Consider the following 6,417-nt stretch of genomic DNA (forward strand, 5'->3'; position numbering starts at 1 on the left):
TTTAATCTGAACCTCCTCCGCCCCCTCTCCCCACCTCAAATAGCGTGGACATCGGATCCCAGTGCCAACTGTTTCACTCTACGGGCCTGCTCCTGTTGCATGGCACTGCTTGCCAGTGTGGGCGTCCATTCAGCCTCACCAGCACGACTCATGCTGATTTATGCATCTGATGATCTGCTCAGCAGTATGGGTCCCTGCAGCTTCCGATTCTCTGGGAGCATGTCAGCCGACACGTCTTCAGGCCTGCAAGCTGTAAACTTCAAACTCTGATCTCACAGCCATATGTCAGGCCGCTCGTGCGTTGCTCCTGCTCTATGCCCACACCACCCCCAGCTCCTTCCTTCATGATTCCCCACATTTTCTTATCACTTCTTTACACCTGTGGTGGCACTCAGCCCTATTCCTTCCCGAGATATAGTCTGAAATCATTCACTGTATCAAAGGATAGGGAAGCTAGAATCTATTGAGTTTGCAGGCTTGAGAGAGAGCATTGTTATGCCGGAAGGAATTCTGGATGCAGACAGGCAGTTATTTCACCCATTTCAGTTACCCACCTACCGCAGACCTGTTCTTATCACTATCTTCTCTGCTTTTCCATTTCTTCCAAGAACAAATAAATTCTGGAGCAGACTGCTTCTTGAATCCCAAGGATTGGCTAAATGCCCATATTCAAAAATTGCTCCACTTCAGATAGGAAAAAAAAAAGACATCAAGGTAATATATGGACTTGAAAACTCAGCTATAAGCACCTGTTCATCTCTTCATAGATGAAGTTCAGTTGAGTGCATCTTGATTCTAAAATTGTCCTGACACTACTGGGAATGTTGGCTCGCAGCAAAGGAAATGAGCAAATGAAGCAGCGCTGCCAGACGCAGTGCTGTGAACACTGAGCGTGTTGGGAGCAGAGGGACGACTCACTACACACTTCATGGCCACCGACAGATTTTACTGTCATACTTCATTTTCCACGATGTTCAGACAGAGGAAGGATGCATCAGAAAGACTACTCACATCTCACCTGGGGCTGCACACAGAGGAGATGCCTAGTTTTATGTTTTCATGCACGAGGATAAGGTTTTCAGACTTGAGCAAGCTGTGGTCACTGTGAAAAGGGAGTTTTGCTGCTGCCCCCTCAAAATCCAGTGCTGAAAACTCGGTATGAAGATAAAGGGAAATACTTCACTAAATGAGAAAAAATTTAAATGTGTGTTCATGGAGTCTGAACAAAAATCCCAAATCCATTTGTCCCAAGCTCCTTCAGAGAATGTCAGTAGCAGAAAATAGGGCAGGAACTCATCCCTGATTCTGAGCTGTTAGGCACTCTCCTGAGCCCTTAACATATTCTTCTTTCACATAAAAACCCAATTTTAAAGGCCAAAAACAGGTAAGAAAAGAGAATTTGAAGCTGTTTATCCAAGGGGAGTGTGGGCTATTTACCCAGAGGCAATGACTCAAATTCAGGTCTCTCTGCAAAGTTCAGGAATTCAAATACGAGCAGTTGTTGGCACCTGGCTTTCTCTGAACTTTTGGCTTGACAAACCCAATTTTTGTTTCCCATACACAAAAACTAAAGATTTTTTGCAGGAAAAAGTTCAGTTCAGAAGTGAGAAGCTCAACATTCCGTGCTGTTCATTGGCACAGTGGTCAGTGCTGGGTAAGAGCCATCCCTCTGCTGCTGCAGTGGGGAGCAGGGGGCCTGAGAAGACTCCTGCTGAAAAAACATGGCTTCATGAGAAGGCAGGCAAACAAACCTGTTAGTGCAGGTTTTATTATAGAACAGCAGAGCCCTTTGAAAGGTGCAACAGATCCTTGCTTTGTGCAGTGATCTAGAGAAAGGGTTCAGATGCAGCCAGGTGGAAGAGCATGTTTTCTTTCAAAGTGTACTCTTGCTTTTATTGTCCCAACTCACTGTCCTTAGAGCCACTCAGGGCCCAGAGCTTTTTCAGGTCAATTTTCTTATTTACTGTCATTTGCTGGTCCCAGCCCCCTTCCCCTAACCCCTCCAATCCCATTTACTCTCAGATACCTCCTGCTGCTATTGTTACCTATTGTGAAGAGAAAAAAACAAAAAAAGCACACCATCCTCCTTGCAGACATGTTATCCCCTATGTGACTTCCTCTACAGAGGTCATCTCTCACTTTGCTCCCACACCTCTTGCTGCCAGTTGTGCCTGCAGAGCCTCTGCTGGGTCCCAGTCAAAATAACTATGATTCTTAACTGGGAAAATAACTGGTTGTCTCTTTCATCTTTGTTGTCTCAGGGCTTTCAATAACTGATTTTCCAGCAGTTATTTATTGCTGCTAACAACACACCTGTTGCCAGTCTGCCTCACTCTGTAAATGTAGAAGAACACCTTTGGGGAGCAGCTATGAGGGCAGCCCTGCCATTTTTCTTGTGCTACGTGAGCTGTGGGGCTCTGTGTGCATAGATCTGTTCCTCACTAGAATCCAAGAGGCATCCATTGCCAGAAGCACGGATCCTCTCCACAGTCAACATACTCATGTGTTTTGTTTCTCCTTCCAAACAGTATTTTAACCAACAGCTGAATATCACCTTCTGAGAAAGAATACCACAATGCTATTACTTCTTCTGTCGATAGCTGAAATAATTACATCTGCTTTTTCTAATACTGTGTGCTGTATTACTGTTCTTCAGTGTCCAGAATACTTCTTGATGTTTCCAACATACGGGATCAAGTGAACAATTTTCCTACCATGTGGATGGTTACAGATCACCTCTCATGCACATCAGGACAAGGGGCCACGACACTGAAGGACGTGGCTTGGGGCGATACTGAAGTCACATAGCGTCAGACAACGTGCAGGCGGGCTGAGTGGGCTGCATGGCTTTCTTCCCTCCCTCATGTACTGCGGTGTCTTTATTTTTACCTTTTGTTGTAATAATGACTCATTGCTCTTAAAAGCTGTAGCACAGAATTCTCCATCAGCTCCCAAACCAGGGAATGCTCCTTGACGCAAGGAGTGGGAGAGTAAACAAAATTAGACTCCAAAATAGAATAGTTTAGAAAAAGAAAGAAGCAGCAAATAGAGTGTTTCATGGAGCAGTTTTCCAGAAATATATCAGACAAGTGGAAAAAACTCAAGAGACTGTTACTGTTCTTTGGGAAGGCAACAGAAAAGAAAGATGGCCCCTAGCTGTGTATTTTTAAAGTATTATCAGGAGAGAGACAGCAGGTTCTCATCTAAGCAGGATTGCACAGGTAAGCATTGTGGAGTTGACATCTGAGCCAATGACCAGTACACAGTGAGATACTGATGGGATATGTCACATCTGGGGGGAAAAGAGGATTTTTGAGGAACCAATCTGAGGGAAAAAAACTCAAACCAACCCAAGCATAGCAGAACTGTAACCCATCCCATCTCAAAATGCAGTGTATGCTTTTGTTCTGGCACTCACTGTGCCAGAATAAATTGTAATGGGGATCAGATATCAAAATCAGGGGGGAAAAGAGTAATCAGCAGTCCTGATTTAACCTGAGAAAAAGCAGAGACTATTTGGCATTAGCAAAACGGAACCAGATGTGACTGCAAGAGTGAGAAGGGAAAGACGATGGTATTACAATACAGGGTGCTACCAAACCCAAGGGCAGGGGAAACATAGAATGCAAGGATTTTTGCAGGCCAGCATCCAGACTTTGGACAAAACTATTATATCTGTGTGTTTTGTATTGTTATATTTGTGAGAGCTTGCAGATCTGGTCTATAACAACGTATCTTTAAAGAAACAGAGCCTCTCAGTCTCTAGATTGAAAAAGAATTTTTCAAAAGGGAATCATGTGAGCAGAATACTACCCCGAGTGCGGGAATCCCTATTAAGTACAAGTTTGTATCAGCTTGCTAATGGCTTCTGAGCTAATCTGAGATGTCAAAGAGAAAGCCTTGTGCTGCAGAGCACTGGGCACAGCCGTGCTGCAGTGAGTGTGCGAGAGCTTACGCAAAGGGTAATAACATCTAGAAAACTCATTTTTGTGGAATGGGATACCACATGTGCTCTAAGGTGGACAAGAGGTCAAATACCCATTCTCATTAAAAAATACAAGAGTCCGTGCGGACAGAAAGTAAACGCACAGATAAAAAGAATGACGGACAAAATGAAGGTGTAGAAGCAGCAAACAAAAGGTCTAATTCAGAGCAAGCAGACAAAGGACAGAAATAACAAAAAATGCTGTTACCATTAACAATGTAAAGAAAAGAGACTTATGTTTTATGCATAGTGCTCAGTACAGCATGAAATGAACTTATTTGTGCTAAATATATATATATCGCATCTGGACTATTATTCCCACTGCTTAGGAGTAGCACCGTGACAACACGAGACCCCCATCTCGCATTGATCTGCTGGCCTCCACATAACCAATCCACCACCATATGGTGGTGATAAATGCAGTCCCACAGCATTATGATAATTTCAGGTCCTTTAAAAATGAGTATAAGCTACAGTCTGAAGCCTGGCTGCAAAACCTCACTGAAAACTGAAGTTGCCAGAAGGACACTGAAGGAGATGGGTGAGAACAGAGCAGGGACTGAGCAGAGAGGTGCAGGAAATGAATGGAGCACTTCTGCTGACCATGAGATGCTCTGAATACCCACCAAAGAGTCACTGAGGCAGTGGGGAGGCTCCTGGCCACAGGGCTGCAGCACATCCTGGTTTTAAGCAGATTGCAGTCTGACAAGTGGGGGATGTAGTTCTCCCCCCTCCACTACAGTTCCCTCTCAACAGAGACACGTCTCAGTTACCTGTTGGAGCCCTGAGCTCCCATGGATCAACCCCCAAAACAGACTATAGAGCAGAAAATTAAATTAGATTTCCTTCAATTCAAGGTACAATCTCAAAAGCTACACGATGAGTTGCTGCACAAAATGCAGCTCCCCGTGCCATACACTCAGTATCTGCTGTGTGATGCCCTGGGCCTTGGGCAGTTTCATGCAGATCGAAGCATGCTTATGGCAGAAAACTGTTTCCTCAACAAATAGGTTTCTCTGTTTCCCGTGCATTTCACAGCATTTCCACTGCTGACCTTTTAAAACTCCTGTGATAAATTGCTTAGAGGAGCAGCCTTTCTGTACCTTTTTGTCTCATTAAGATGTTTAAGTAGACTTAGTAAGTATAGCATTTGGACAATACCCGGGCAGCAGAGATGACCTCTATTCTGCTACCTAAACAGAACTGCAGACAGAGCACAGTTTTCTTTAGATGTATGTTTCAGAGGGATGCTAAGAGGATTTCACAGCAGGAGGTTGGAGATTGCAGAAAAGGATGCTGCATGTGAAGGCAAGTCAATTGTTCGCTCTGGTTTTGGAACAGCATGCCCATTTTATCCTCTCAGATTCTCTCAGTCCTTCTTTGACTTTTAGAAGTTAATGGTATTTACAACACTTAGGAATGAGTTGTGATTAACAGCCACTCTCAGCCTGAATTCCTGTGGAATCCCACTCACCATTCCACCACAGACCCAGGTATTCCCTGTTGGCTTCTGCCTCAGCATCTGTGTCTGCTCACACTCCTGAAACCTCACTTTGCTCACATTCTGTAGGTACCAGCTGGAGGGAGAATTTGGGCAGGGGCCCACTCAGAGCTCACTGGCAGCAGGGCAGCTGGCTGTGAGTCCAGCATGGCAGGGAGATGCCCAGTTCCTGCTGCCATCCTCTTTTATTCATTTGGCTTCTGTATACAAGCACTAATTTTCAAAATAAATATGTCTTTGAGACATTACTGCCTTTTTTTGATGTGGCTGACATTCACAGCTGAGTTGAAAGCCACTGGAGAAAGGGCAGGATTAGGCACAAACAGAATCAGTCACACATGCACCATGCCTTAAGAAGCTGCTTTTGATGCAGGACTTTGAACCTTCTGGTAGACAAAAACTTTGAAAATATGGGGCTGATTTCCACTTTGAGAGCTCACTGCAAGGTTTTCCTCCACTTGTTCCATTTGGAGCATGGAAATCATGGAGGGGATATGGAGGTGATGGTGCTACGCAGCAGAGATTCAACCTGTCTGCTGACAGGGCAGCCTGCAGATGGTGTGCATGCAGAAGGTCCCTGCCTGCATACCTGCAGCAGCACTGTTTGCAGAGCCAGCTGCAGCATGCTGTCTTTACAGCCAGAGGCTAGAGTGGGCCTCACCTCCAGCCAAGGTCAGTATCTGCAATAGGTTAAAATATCTGAGCCCCTTAAGTATCTCTTTCTCCCTCTACAGGGAATTTGGGGTATCCACTGCAGTTGCAAACATCTGCACCATAGAAACCTGGTTAGGTGAAAGGAATCTCACCTTAAAGTGCAGTCAGTAACTGCCCTTTCATTTTACTTCCAAGAGAAAATACTCTCAGAAAAATGTAAATAAGAATAAGGAAACATGACAAGTCTTTTTAAAGTGTAATTTTGCTACAAAATGCA

Source organism: Phasianus colchicus, chromosome 6 (genome assembly GCF_987193195.1).
Source record: "Phasianus colchicus chromosome 6, bPhaCol1.hap1.1, whole genome shotgun sequence".
NCBI classification, from domain to species: Eukaryota; Metazoa; Chordata; class Aves; order Galliformes; family Phasianidae; genus Phasianus; species Phasianus colchicus.